The sequence below is a fragment of the Trachurus japonicus genome, chromosome 22 (assembly GCF_045865225.1).
Source record: "Trachurus japonicus isolate A0001 chromosome 22, Traja_1.0".
Taxonomy (NCBI): Eukaryota; Metazoa; Chordata; class Actinopteri; order Carangiformes; family Carangidae; genus Trachurus; species Trachurus japonicus.
The window spans coordinates 6,411,531-6,426,933 of record NC_140928.1 but is presented as its reverse complement, the minus strand read 5'-3'; the positions used below and the strand labels follow the sequence as shown (position 1 = coordinate 6,426,933).

Genomic DNA, 15,403 nt, shown 5'->3' with positions numbered 1-15,403 from the left:
CCGGCTCACTATAACTATCAATCCCCCTCTCAGGTGAAAGGAGCAGAGGATTACTGCAGAGCCGCTCGGTCCACACACCTGACGTCAAAGGACACATCTTCAATTCAGAAAGCAGAAAAACACTTGAACACGGCTTGAATTCCTGCACCGATGCAAATTTCTGAATCTGGACAAAATATTCCAAATGAGCGTTATTTTTTTTGGTCCTGTTTTACAAGCGGCTGTCAGTCCAGCTGAGAGAGTATTAGTTCTTGTGCTGGTTTTAAAAAAAAAACATTAAATAAATAATGAAATCAAATTTGCAGTCTTGTTTTAGCCGGCCTGATCAGGTTTGCCTGTGGCTCTCTCCTTTCAACACCAGCATGGCTTTGCTGCACCTCGGCTAAAGCAACTCTCTTTTTTTTTGACAAATTTACATACATACACATACGCACACACACAAACCCCCCCCCCCCCACACACACACACACTCACAGGTCCGAACTCATCTCCTCTGTTTCCCATTAACGGCAGCACCTGTAGAAGTTTTTCCAGAAATCAAACACTTAAGGGGAGACACTACAGGTGAATAGGGTAAAAATTTTACACATATCACCATGGAACTTCCCAAGTTTATCACTTATAATTAAGACAAATATTTTTTGTATTACAAGTTTTCTCAAATTTTACGTTTAAATATGTAAATTAGGCGATATCTAATTGAAATGCGCTAATTTCCATTGCAAATTTCCAGAACCAAAATCTGAACAATGGATAAAGCCCCTTTCAAAATTCTTGTTTTATTTTGTTGACATTAGAGTCAGAAGTTTTTACAGAGGGGATTGTTGCTGATAAAAAGGAAATGACAATTTTTGGAGCCTACATAATTGTTCAGGAAAGAGCTAGCTTTACAATGATACCTGACATGACATGGGTCAGACAACAAGCACAGTATGCCACAGTAGCATGTTAACTTTTTGTAAATTTAGGAGAAATCTACTGACGAAAGAGACAGAATTAAGTAAAATAACCACCTTAATGTTCATTCTCTATGATTTCTTTAAATTTTTTTGAAAGAATACACGTTAAGGAAGAAGAATAGCCCAAAATCTCAAAATTGATCAGTGCATGAAAAAACAGTGTTTTTGCCTGTAGTGTCTTGCCTTAAGTGTTTTTAATGCACAAAGGCACCGATACAGACACACATACACACTTGCGGACAGCATATGGCCGAGTGCGCGCTCTCACGCTGCCATCCAGCACCGGCCCCGGTCGGGAGTCCACCTCGCTTGCCAGACGGCTCGGCCGCAGCCAGCTCGGTGGGTCGAGGGCGCTCTGCTGTGACATCATCAACGTCAGACTGCAGCTGTCTAGGCTCCGCGCTTTAAAGTTGATTTAAATACAAGACAGAAAAACCTTTCCACCAGCACTGAGATAAAAATAAATAAATAAATAAAGTCACTGATTAAACTAGAGCGAGCAGGAGGAGGAGAGTCCCAATTTGAATGTGATATTTTGGCATTTTGAATTATTCTTTTTTTTTTGCCCGACACTTTGTCACAACGCGGTGATAAACGTCTCTTCATTCCCTTGTTAACAATGTAAGCAACCTTCACTGAAAACACAGGAAGCAAGAGGAGGAGGAGGTTCATTATACCCACCAGTTTGAATGAGGATTTTTCTGCCTTTTCTCTTCTCAAGGAAACTGAAGGGAGGAAAAAAAGATTTTTTTATTTTTTTTATTTTTTACTGCAGATGTGACTCATTGTACTTCAAGTTTCTTTGGATAAAAGCATCCATCCAGTAATGTGGTGTTTACCTCAGATGCCTGGCTGGAGGAGGATGGTGCAGTGCTTGTTTAGTTTAGTAGAAAAATCTCTCCTGAAAAATCAATTAACTGATGCTAGTTGCCGATTCGACGAAACAATTAACGGACTCTAGAAAAGGATTTCTGTTGGCTGCTTGTTGAATATGGATTAGTTTATCACCGCTGTAAGTTTTTAGTAGCATTGACTCCTGTTTGAAATATTGTTTGAAAAATTCAGGCTCATTTTTATAGTTAAAAGATTAGGATTCAGTTTAGTCTGAAAAGTCTGAGAACTGTTGGACGGATTTTTGCTAACAGGTGGTGTTTACATAAAAAACAAAAGAAAGAAAGTGGCACATTGAATTCAAAGTGTGAGAGTGTGACTGTGACGAGCGACCACAGATGAAGCCGACTGTGACCTCGTGTGTTTGTGACGAGTTTAAGCATCAAGCCAAGTCATGCTTCTTCACACATGACATCACCCAAAACCAGATCTGGCTTCAAAACTGCTCACTGATGTGGTTTATAATATCATAACCCCCCGGGTGAAGTGCTGCCGTCGTCGGCTTCTTCTTCCCACCTCAGCAGTCAATCCACCACACTGCCCAGTTTTAGGCTGCTTATCTGGGACCAGATTAGAGCCAGAGTAGCCAGCTCTTCCTGGTGGATACTCAGACTTTCCCCAAGACCAGCATGATGTGGATTTTGCCTTCAGAACCGGGAGGGGATAAGATCGCAAATGAATGCGGTTGCAGTTGCAAGAGCGACCTGTAGAGACGGGAGGAGGAGGATGGAGGAGCAGCAGGTCGTGGTGGAGGTGTGATACGTCGTGCAAACAGCTGCTCTGCATCGTCATGTTAAGTCGAAGCTCCTTCACAGTCACAGTGGAGCTGCAGCGAATGATTACTCAGCAGATCTTTGTAGGAAAACATTGATCATCTCCCCTCAGTTTTTTTGTTTTTAAAGTTCAATTCGCTGTATTTTAAGATAAAGTAAAAGTCTGCATGTCTTGTACAATTGATTCATTATCAAAATAGTTGAAGATGATTAGATTGAACTCTTTATAGACTAATAGGTTCATCTCTTCCTTCTTCTAGAAGCCAGAAAACCATCAGGTGTGGCATGCGTAGGCGATATTTCGGTGATATTTCCGATCCGAATTGACGTGACTAGTAACAGGTTGAATCGCTCTGAACCTGAGTTAATGAAATACACAAGTTGAGTGCATCAAAGTAAATCTCTTCAGTGTGCCTCAGTCCTGAGAAAACACAATGTGTCGGTGTGCCCTCGTGCTCCGGGCCCCCACCACGCCTGTTGGGGAAATACCATGCGAACACATACTGTAAATTGCCATTTACAACGTGTGCGTAATTACCGTGCCGACTGAAGTTCTTTAACATTTCTTTGGGAATATAAAAAAAAGAGAGAGAAACAAAAGGCCAAATGTGGGGGCCTGCTGTTTAAAGTGTGTATACGAGCAAAATACCAGCGCGGTCCAGAGCCGAGCGCGGAGGAGAGGAATTCCCTCTCTCTCTCTCTCTCCGCCTGGGATCTCTCAACGACCACAGCTCCAGAGAGGACGGGTGCCAAGAGAGCCTGTGGGCACAATTAGCCAACAAAAGGCCCGACCTCCTCCTTGATGCTGGCCCAGCCCTCGTAGATTCCCCTACAAACGCAGCAGGGGCACCTTTTAATCTCTTGCCCTCTTCATTTCAGACGCTCAGACTCACCTCTCCAGTAAATTCCATGGTTCGTCCCTCCTGGGGGTTCTGGCATCTGTTTTGCATGTACCTGCAGCGCACTGCCCTGCAATAGACCAGCCCGGTTGGATCGGTTTCAACCCGACTGGTTTATATACACACCCAGGGTCGTATAAGTTGACTTCCTGTTGTCTTGGGGTATTTAAATACACATCAAAACACTTTTTTTTTTTCGATGCAATTAAGGCCGAGCCTGCGCCGGGTTAGAGTAATGAGTGATTCGTCCCAATAAAGTCGTCCACAGCGTCGAAGGTCCTTCGCTCTCAGCTGATTAAAGTCCCCCTCCCGTGACCCTTTTTGGTCATTTTAAAACCAGCTCATTAGCAATGCACATTAGCAATGCACCTCTGGAGGGTGGGCGGAGACTGCGCTGCTCTGCACCCGCCCAGCCACCTCCTCGCACCCCACCCCCCACTCGCTGACAGCTGGACATTGTACAATTACAGATTCAGCGCGTTAGCGTAAAACTGCACACTGGGATTCGATCCCAGACTGGAACATAGTCCTTTCTCACGGTGCAAGCTGCTCTACCAGGTGAGCTATACCTGTTATACCTTGACAGCTACACCGAGCTGCCAAGCCTTTCACCTCTGAGCCAGATGCAGAGCGGGGCGGGAGCTTGTAGCACTAGTGCCCTCCCCTGGAGCTGTGACACGTCAACTCCAGTCTCCCTGAAATGGCCAGTTTGCGTCTGCCATTGGTTCACAGCAATTTGAAGGCAGAAAAACTCAGAAATGCAATTTTGCACTTCCTTTTCTGCTGATATGTGCTCTAACACAAGAAAAATGCCACAGGAACATGTGAAAAGCACGAAAAACACGATTTTCATGGGAGGGGGTCTTTAAATACCCGCAGCCGTCGCACAGCAGCAGGAGTGAGGAGGTGTGTTGCATCTGCAGGTTTTTAAACAACACACTAATGAAACAAAGGTTGCGCAGTGTGGATACAGTATACCTCCCTTTACAAATATCTATTTTTCAAATCATTTATCAACCAGGAACACAACGTTATAATGTTTTGCATGTACAATTTTCGCAGTTTAGTGACTATAAATCACTCTGGACTCTGGGGATGTGTGCTGAGTACCTTTTTAGAAGGATCTGTCCGCTGGTATCCTGTGTTTTTCTTGAAATTTCTTCGCAGCAAATGCGTTTTTTATGCACGTTTGAATAATGTCTGGTAAACAATGGTTTCCCCGGCTATTTCAGATGTTATTTAAATGGATTCGTATATATATTCTTGACCTGTTTTGAAAGCTTTAGTGAGAGCGTCGCAAACAGAAGTTCGAGAATATTAGCAGACAGACAGCTCTGTTGTTGACAATAACAGAATCAAATATCCCCGGCCTTATCCTTTAAGCTAATTCACACCATTTCCTGTTGTGTAAATATGATCTCAGCTTGTGCCAGCTTGTTGTTTTTGTCACTTTTCAATAACTTCTCTGTTGTGCAACATGCAAACAGTGATGTAAATATCATGGCCGGAGTACTTGGATATCTCTTTTATATAAAAATTAAAGAACTAATCTTTCTTCTCTTACATGTAAATTCAGCTCTTTGGGATTTCTCCAGTTTATTATTTGATGCACATATTTGCTTCTTACTATTCTCTGATGCTTTTAAAGGGAATTAGAGGCAGTGGCCATTATTTAAGCTCCATCCCGACTTCACCCACTGATAAATACTTCCACTAAAAATATATTCATCCTGCGTTAGACTCTGTCAGATTATGCCACACTGCACCAGGAAAAACTTGTCCCCCAGAGTTTGTCTTTTTACTTAAAGGAAATTGGATACCTATTGAATATGATTACGATATTTTTTCCGGCCCTAATTGTCTCCTCTAACTGCGTGAGCAGCAGAGAATTCTCACTTGGCTTTCATTACTGAAACAAGCTGCCTGCAAACAGTGCACTTCTCTATAAGATGACTGCGTCAGGCCCGGTAGGTAAAGGCTGAGGTTTCCTGCAGTGCTTCGCTGTAATGGTGCCGTGTGGTGCTAAATCATATTTAATATGGGCTGCATGCACACACCTACAGGGCCTCATCCTTTTGGCCCAAGGCGTCCAAATCATCATCATCGTCCCTGCATGTTTATTTCTCGGAGAACTCATGTTCCCGCCACATTTCCCCCCCCCCGCTTTTTGGAGAACATGAAATTAGAAAGAGGATTCAAAGCAGAAGGAAGGAAGGGTCAGCTGGTGTTTGATTTGTAGCCCGCACACAGAAACCGTAGGAACATGTAAGGTAACACTTTCTCTGCCTGTCTTTGGCAAAGCAGCTGTTACTTTGCTGTGTCACTGGTCCGCGAACTGATACGAAAACCGCAATCGCTGCGACGGCAACAAGCGGATGTCATCTTTCTTTCTGTCTTCCTTCTCTTCTTCTTCTAGATAGCTTGTATCAGACGTATCAAGGTTGGGGTTTATCGTGAATAAAGAGTTTATCATATGGATTCCAACTGAGTGATGAGCGGTGCAGATGTTTTCTCGCTTGTGGGTTTGTGATGTGTACACTCAACTGACTGACAGATATTTCCCGCATGTATATGTTGGGCGATGATGAAAAGAGTCTTCAGTGAGAGATCTGGCATTCACAGCATCACACACACACACCCTCACACACACACACCCAGTAGATCAGTGAGAGTGATGAGATGTATGTGCTGTTAGTGCTTCTGACTTCCTGCATGCAGTGAGACAGCTTCCTCTTTTCTGCAGAAATTTTTTTCACATGAACTGTCCTGTACTTCTCCTCTGTGGTCTGTGCTCTGAGCACTTTGGTTTCGCCTCTGTTGGTATTTATTTCATCATAAAATGACCCCGTATTTCATTGTAGACGATTCATAACATTAAAAGGCTTTTCAAACTCTTGTTAATTTATGAAATCCAGCAGCAGTTTTGGCAGCCAGATGTGTTAAAGAGAAGTTGACGTGTCGTCAAAGACTGAAATATGCAGAAGTGGGATTTTTTTTGGTCAAATTTCAATAGGCCTACAGTATATTAACAGTAAAATGTAGACATGCTCTTAAACAGCTGTTTGCATATCAAACATATCACATGGTGCCGGCTGCACCATTGATTCACTCTGAAGGATTATGAAATAAATGGCACAATTTAAAAGAATTGTGTTGCATCTCCATGGTTGTCTAACATTGTCACAGTAGCAGTCCTTACATTGGACCTTAATGCTGTGATATGTCTGTACTATAACTGTCTATAGAGCCTTTACATCAAAACACGGACTCTTAACACATTTTAAAACACGGACTCTTAACACTTTCGCACATTCTGTGACATAAACTGTAAACTGTTTTCTTGTCTGTAACAACATCTATTGCACGTCTGTCCGTCCTGGGTGAGGGATCCCTCCTCTGTTGCTCACCCTGAGGTTTCTCCGATTTTTCCCTGTTAAAAGGGTTTTCCATGGAGTTTTTCCTCAGTCGATGTGAGGGTCTAAGGACAGAGGATGTTGTTACGATGCCATGTAAAGCCCTTTGAGACAAACTGTTTGTAAAAATGGGCTATACAAATAAAATTGCCTTGCCTTGCCTTGCCTTAACATCGCATCTGACTGCAGGTTTGGGAAGTGCGTAATGAGGACAATTGAGAATTATAGATGGCATTACACATTTGAAAGTGGTTTGCTAATTTGAAAATAAAATAAAGAATAAATAAAAAGATTTAGCAACAGTCAAAAATAGTTTTATGAAACTTGATTAAATTAAAAATGTAATAAAGTTGAGAAGAACACAGTGTTTATTTGCAGTAGAGAAACACAGTACATCACTTGTGTCGACCAGTGTGTGAGTGCATGCCTTCGCTGTGATGCAACTGTGTGTGCTTGTGCACAGACTGATTCTTTTCTAACATTTTGAAACATCGCCGGCGTTCGTGCCAGCTGCACAGTGAGTGACTGGCACTCGTGTGCAACGGTGACAGGCACAAACACATACCTGTGTGCATCTGTGTGTTTAATCTACTGTGTCTCATCGCTAACGCTAAGCTAACATAAACGTGTTCCACCTCGTTTTCCTCATTAGGGCCTTCGAGTCCTCTGAGATGTTTTTACATTCACAGCTTGTTCTGAGTGCAGGTATTTTTGTTTGTGTTTTCATTAAACCATCAAATGCGATGTTACTGAAACAAGTGAACAGGCTTTGAAGTTAAAAATAAGGCGCTGCACTTCTATATCTGCTTTTAAAAAAAGATATTTATTACATGTTTAACCTCAATCTCTAGGATAATATTGTTGTGTGTGCAGTGTAGCAGGATACAGCTTCTCTCCTATCTACTCATCCCACGTTAGATCATTTGCATTTGTTTCGTGTTACCAGGCTCGCGGGAAAGCACTACATCCATTGACATTAGAGTTTTTGAAATTCAAATTGTCGAGTATAGATGAACATGTACGAAGGAATAAATGCAAGCTGACGTGCAGAGTAATATGTCCCAGAACTGCTGGCATTGTAACAGAGCCTGGTGTCCTTGTACCGTATGGTTCTCATTGAGTCTCTGAGTTGTCAGTATGTCTCAATTCACACAATTTGAGTGAATCTGCTTCTGATTTTCACAACAGAACAGTCTTCATCTCTGCTAATGAACCCGTCTCTAAAAGGCCATCAGAGCATGAAGTATGTAAAGGCGCTTACTCAGCTCTGTCTAACAGTCTGCATGTGTGCAGCTCATTATATTGAGACAGAGGCAGCAGGAGGTATTAACACATGCCTAAAACAAATAATGCAGACTCAGGTCCAGGAGGAAACTCCTTACATATATAAAAAAATAACTTATTAGTACAATCAGCAGTACATGAGACGTGGGAGGTCCCTCTGGCTCCTCCTACGTCTTTCTAATGGGATTTGTTTGATCTAAAACAGCCAATCACAGCCCTGTAGTTTTACATCTCCTATCTGGAGCTCTAGTAACAACAAGTTGGTGTGAGCCAATCAGAAGAGAGGAGGCTCTGAGCGTCTCTTCTGATTGGCTGACTGCTTTCTAACTGATCCAATAGAGCAGATTTCAGAATAAACCACTCAAAGACACCAAAATCCTGGAAGTGTTGGATGGTGTGTCCAGGTTGGGGGCGGGGCTTGTTTGACTATTTTGTTATGACATCACAAAGTGACAGGAAGTCCTGACGGCTGGTTTTAAGGCTCAGTTTCTGAATACAGACTGTGTGCAATTCTCTGTGGACTGAGGCTTTGATACTTTCACAGTATTAATATAGAACCTAGAGCTGCTTTATAATCACACTACATGGACATCTATCTTTATACTGTATGGAGCTTTAATACAAACATCTACCTTTATACTGTATGGAGCTTTAACACAAACATCTACCTTTATACTGTATGGAGCTTTAACACAAACGTCTACCTTTATACTGTATAGAGCTTTAATAGAAATATACTGTATGGAGCACTCGATTATTGACTTTGAGAAAAAGTTAAAAAAAAAAGAAAAAGTTTTATTTCCTGCCATTGTTCCCCTCACTTGAGTTCGTTCGTCTCAGTTATTTTGGTTCTTGAATTTTGAACAGAGCTCTTTATTTGGATATAAACCGCAGCTTCGCAGCAGAGCAACGCTCCTACTGTATTGTCATTGATCTGGCAGCTCGTAACATGGATATCGTGCTTTCCCCTCCAATCCTGCTAAATCTCTTCCCTGCATCTGTCAGCGCCAAACAGCTCGCCATGATGCTGCTCCTGATCACAGCTCTCGGAGTAAGATGCAGTTCAGAGGAGCACGGCGTTCCCAGGAAGCTGGCATGATGTGCCACATAAATAAATGAGCAGTCCAACTGAAGACTCCCTCCAGGATATTGAAATAAAAAAGATTTGGCTTTGTTCGGCGGTTTTCAAACGTCTCTGTGCATGCTAAAAATAACTTTTGAACAGTTTTGATGTTCTGTAACTAAACCTTCACCCACATGATGTTTGGACTTCTATGATGTATCTTATCATACAAATTGATTCAGTGTTGTTTTTCCTCCAAAAGTGTTTTTCTGACACCGCCTCGTCACTTCTCTCTGTTACAGCGATGGCACTTTGTCCTTCAGACTTAGATAGTTAATGTTTATGCAAAAGCTCCATCAGATATGACAAGTCAAGACATTCACAGCAAGAGAAATAAAATGGAAAATATTTAGCATTTGATGCACCACAGAGAGCAATGAACACACAGCAAAGAAAAAAGGAATAAAAACCTTAATTAAACGCTGTCATGTGTCATGTGGCATCCAAACTTAGGAATAACGTTAACGTTGTGTGAAGCTCTGGGCCTTCGAGTCGTTTGAAGTTATGGAAATTATTATTAACTGCAAATGGTCGAACCAATGAGATTCCCATTGAATATTCCTCACATGTTTTCCCAACCGTGCACAGTTTGTCATGTTTGCATCATGTTGCCTCATTTTCCATATATTCCATCACATTAGCCCATCTCAGCTAGTTCGCTAATTCTCCCATGCACACACACCATGTTTTTTTTTACAGTGGTAAAGCTAATGTGTCGGTACCAAACTTATTAAGTTCGGTAAGACTTGATAAAAACACACTATTAAGCATCATTTCTGAATTGATTAATAACATAATGCATAATAAATCATCTATTAACACAGTCATTAACTATTGGTAAAACCATTGTATGTATAAGTGCGGCATAAATGTTCATTTGTTAGTCATTTAATGACATTTTACTGACACACTTGATTTATAAATATGAAAATCAATCAATCATTAGACACGGTATAGATGAGCTTATTAATGCAGAGTTAAACGTAAAAATGCATCATAAATGATGAATTAAGTATGAAATAATGTTAAACTGATGCTTACTAACGAGTATTTATCATAAAGTGTTACTGAACCTTCTGCTGAAGTTTTGCCCTTTTTTAAAAAAAAAAAAAAAAACCCTCAAGTTGATTGACTTGTAATTAATTGGCCGTTAATAACCAGTCTGATGATAATTAAAGCACTGCAGCTTCTCAACTGAGAGGATTTGCTGCTTTTCTTTGTCCTATTAATGAAATACTGTTGGTTATTTGACTGTTAGTCATTCGTTATAATCGCCGTCAAAATGAATTTGGAAGATTTTTAGCACGAGGCAGCTACATAATGTGAAAGAAGTGAAGTGCTCTGAATATTTTATGGATGCACTGTACTATAAAATTGACTCGCTCAGTATTTGTGGTTTATTTAACTGATGCATAAGAGATGATAGTGGAGTGATACATCTACTGCAGCACTCTTAATAAGGCCGAACATGACATGTATTTAATCTCGGGGTTTATTTAACCTTGTGCCGCCGAAGCCTTTAAGTTAATATGACAGCTTTCATCTCAGACGTGCCAAACTAATATGAGAATATGACTCTTTAATATGACCGAGTACCATCACCAGTGTGACTCGTACGACAGACATGAGAGAGATGTGTGAAATCCAACAGGTTTCCTGTCTGAAATGATCTTAAAAGCAGAAAAATAACAAGATTATTATGAGCTGCATGAGCTGTGAGCATGACTTTAGTTTATTTAGTTTATTCAGCTGCTGCAACATATATATACTGTATATATAAAAAATAACCCAACAGAATAGAAACCTGCAACATCCTGCACATGTCTCTGTGTGTGTGTTTCTGCTGTCAGACGTATTTAATGCAGCAGCTGCAGGTAAACACGCTGCTGGGATGTGATTGACCCGTGTGCGTCGTCGTGCAAGAAGGTGAAGGGAAAATTTGTGTCGATGTGACTGACATCACAATCAAACGCACCCAGTAGCAGCGAGCCAGGCAGGCAGGCAGCCTTGGATGTCGGGGAAATGCTCCCACTTGTTTGTGCCACAACACGAACACGGCAGCTCTCAAACGAGGAAACTGAATTGTATTTCTTTATTTGAGGAAGGCAGGTGGAAGAAGAGGAACAAGGAAAACATATACACCACTGGGGAGTTTTTTCTTGTTTGTTGGTTGGTTTCACTAAATTTCTCCTGCAGAAGTTTAAATGTTGTGTTTTCATAAAAGTCACCTGGTGGCATTTTTTGACAGATCGAGGCATCACACATTTTTTATGGAAATGGATCTTGATGTAGATGTTTTTCCTCCTGTGTGACAGGAGAGAAGTAAAAATACAAAACAACACAAGCGTCAAGTAAAGAACTCCCAGCTCAAATTAAGAGCGTGCAGCCATTTAGTGGTGGAGCTCTCCCACAGTCGAGGTCTGTGACATTTAAAAACTCTTTCTCCATTAGCAGCCAGTGAGAGCGACGGCCTCCAAGGTCGTTACATGGGTCTAATAAATCAATGTTTTCCATCTCGGCTCAGTTTGTTTTTGAAAAAGAGAGCAAAGAGGGGGTTTTCTCTCCTCTCCATCATACACCCAGCAACAGTGAAACCCATTAGCTGACTGTAGCTTAGCTTAGCATCCAGACAGAGAGAGATGGAGGGGGTTTCCCAGCCCACTAACTCAACAACACTTTGTATGTGTTGTATACAAGTAAAACAATCTGTCATTTTAAAGGAGTCTGGTGGATCTGACTATTTCTTGGCTGGTGTTAAAGGTGAAGGCAAAACTCCTGCGAGTCAGAGCGACCAGCCAAGAAATAGTCAGACACATAACTCCCCTCGTTTGGTTTATGTTCACATTAAACAAATACTGTAAGACTGTATCACAGGGGTGTGAGCGACTCCAAATATGTTGTCAGAAAGACACTGATAAAAAGATGGATCCATATATTTACGCATCTGAATTTACTCAACTTTATTTAAAGGAAAACCCATTTTTATGTTCTGTGCCATCTCCCTCCATTGAGGAATAAAACCCATTCTAAAGTGGCTTCATTTCGTACATAATATTGAAGTCAATCATGAAATTTCCTAAGAATTTCCTTAAGATTTCTTGACTGTATAAATTCTGTTTTTTTTAAACTTTCTTGCTGTATTTAATATTATTCGTGCTCTATATCACATTGGCTGCTGCAATACTGTAAGTTTCTCCGGCTTAGGGCAAAAAAAAAAAAATCTTATTGTTTAAAAGAGACGAAAAACTTATGAAAAGTGCAGTAAAAGAAGGTAGAAGAAGATATATTTAATTTTATCTATATTGAATACGTATATTAGTTTGATACTTTGAAGATCTCTGTATTATCAGAATAAACATAATCGTATATTTAGATTACATCAGTTCTCATCTAGAAACAATAATTATTGCAACATCCAATTGCAAACATGGTAGTCCCACCCACCTCCAGTTTAAATCCACATACAGATAGTGATACAGATGTTACCTCCGTGCAACTCTACTGTATATTAAGTGTTTATTATTGAGCTTCTAGTTTTCCTCCGGTGTCTGTGCTAAGCTAAGCTATCGGCAGTATCTCCATATTTCCCGTAGAGACGGCGCAGAGTGGCATCGCTCATCTCATCAAATATTCAGCGAGAAAAGCAAATGTGCATATTTCCCTAAATGTCAAGTTATTCTTCTTTTTAAAAAATGGTCTGTGTTTCCACATGGGACGTTTGGTCTGCAGGCAGAATGTTTAAAAAAATCAACATATCATTACTCATGCCAGTAAAGAGTCAAAGTGTCAGTTGAGAAAAATACTTGAGAGTTGAAGTGCGTGCAGCTCAGCTCTGTCATTACCTGTGTAGATTAAACAAGCTAATTGTTGTGGGGATAAATGAATCCCAGGTTCTTTTATTCTGAAATTTAACTTTGAACGTATCCGAACCCCCCGAGAGAACGCACGAATATTTAGCATGATTAAAATTAAGATTGTGTTACAGTATTTGTCCACCTCAAGTGGAAAGATTGTGAACGTGACGTCCCTCATCTACTTCTAGACTTGCACATAGTTTCTGTCAGTTAAGATTCGACACGTTAAAAGAAAGACACTCGTTTCTTTCTTCGCGTGACATTTAGCAGAAAGTGGTTGCTTGTGTCCTCTTTGTGTGTCTGTCTGTGTTGTGGGGGTGGCTGTGATTTTAACAGTCGAGTCAGGGAACGACCTGCTGGACATGTTGTTGATCTTTGGTTATAGGATGAATATGTAAACATATCGGCTTAATGCTCAAGAAAAAGCCTCGCTCAAGTCTGGCAGCGTGGCGGCTCAGCCAGCGCCCTCACCCCTCCCTCACCCCGTGTCCCTCCCTTCCTTCCTTCAGCAGCACGCGCCCACAATGTCTCAATAACCTTCAAAGTACCCCCCTCTCTCTCCTCTCTCCTCCCTTCATCATCCACATCCGCCTCCTCCGAGCGCCGTCGTGCACCATCCGGATGCAGCCAGCGTCGTCGTCGTCCACAGCGTCGGCCGCGTGACAAACACTCTCAAACGTTGTTCTCTTAAATTCTGCCTCTGTGTGTTTGTAGTTGTGGCGGCTCTTCACCAGATTAAGTTTAATTCCAAAATGTGATATCCTCCCCAAAAAAAAAAAAAAAAATTAAAATCGCTGCACCCTGCCATTGCAAAGCGATTGCCTTGCCTGGAAGCGAAACTCACCACGGATTATCACTGAATGTATTAGCAAAGTCAAGACCTCTGCCGATGAAGAAGAGTGTGTGTGCTGCATATAATCTCTGCCTGTTAACATTTTCTTCCACCTAATGAACATGAGAACATTTTTACTGATAACACTTTGAACGGCCTAAAGGGAGCTCTCCTCACCCTCTGGTTGAACCTCCGAGACGAGACGCCCCAAGTTGCTTTTTGAGCTGTGGATCCAATTGAAGTCTGTTCATAAATATTAATCAATCAGTGTGGAAACGGAAATGATCAGACAGAAGGAGTGTGGCCTCGGTTCCAATACCACAGTATCAATATGTTTGAATCAGTCAGAGCAACAGGTTGAACAATGCATTTAAGTGTATTTTTTTTAACATAAAACATAGATATGAACCTGAAAAGATTGATTTTTTGGATCGATCATTGGACAGGAAACATCTGTGTTGGACTGTTGCTCTCACCTTGACTTCACCTTGAGAGCTCCTGACTAGTATTCGCCCTGTCTCTCCACCGTGTTTCGACTGTTGTTTTGTTTAGGCTACGTTCTTCTTGTAGACTAAACGAACAAAGATGGACCCACTGCAGTTTAGATGATAAAATTGATCTTTTTTTTTTCTTTCGAGTCGACATTTTGAGGAAGTCATGGCATAAAAAAAAAAAGCACTGGGGAGTTTTGCTGGAGATTTTCTCTCAGAACATCTGCAGCCAAAACATCCTGCTGTCATTGTTCAAGCTGCTTTTCCCTTTTAGTTTTTATGTTAAAGGCGCTGGAAACAACTTGAGTGTTTTCACTATTGTCCAATTAGTCTAGAAAGTTATATACGTACTATAGAATTCCAATAAGAATGAGAATAATCATTAACTTCATTTGCTTTTGCATCATGTGTCACTTTCACGATTCTTCATTTCTTCCGTCCAACGTCGTGCGACTTTGATCGTACAGTTTTTCAAACCTGCAGCGCTTTGAGGACGACGACATTCAATCAAAGGGGATTCGAGATGTGATAGTTTATGACCATCGTTACGCACGAAAAAACATTTCCTCTGTGGCCTCTGTGGAATTTTAATGAGGGATTTTAAGGCTGCGTGATCATTGATGACCCAGATGGATTTTTTAAAAACTTAAATTCAATTAGTCGGTAATGTAAAGTATAAGGCTACCAATGTGCTATTTTTATTTTTGATATTTTAATCAACATTGGAAGATAAAAACCAACAATGTGATAGTGTCTGTCAGGGGTTTCCACTGATGACGTCCATCTTAACAAATAAAAAATAAAAAATAAAACCGACCTTTCACGTCTGGAAAATATAATTCGATTTTCTAAAACAGCTGGGCACTGTAGTTTTTATAAAACAC

General features: G+C 41.0%; 1 protein-coding gene across 7 annotated transcripts in view; it reads left to right on the top strand.

The window, feature by feature from the left end:
* Positions 1 to 15,403, top strand: part of slc4a11 (solute carrier family 4 member 11) — a 128,722-nt gene that overhangs the window by 42,050 nt on the left and 71,269 nt on the right. The window lies entirely within an intron of this gene.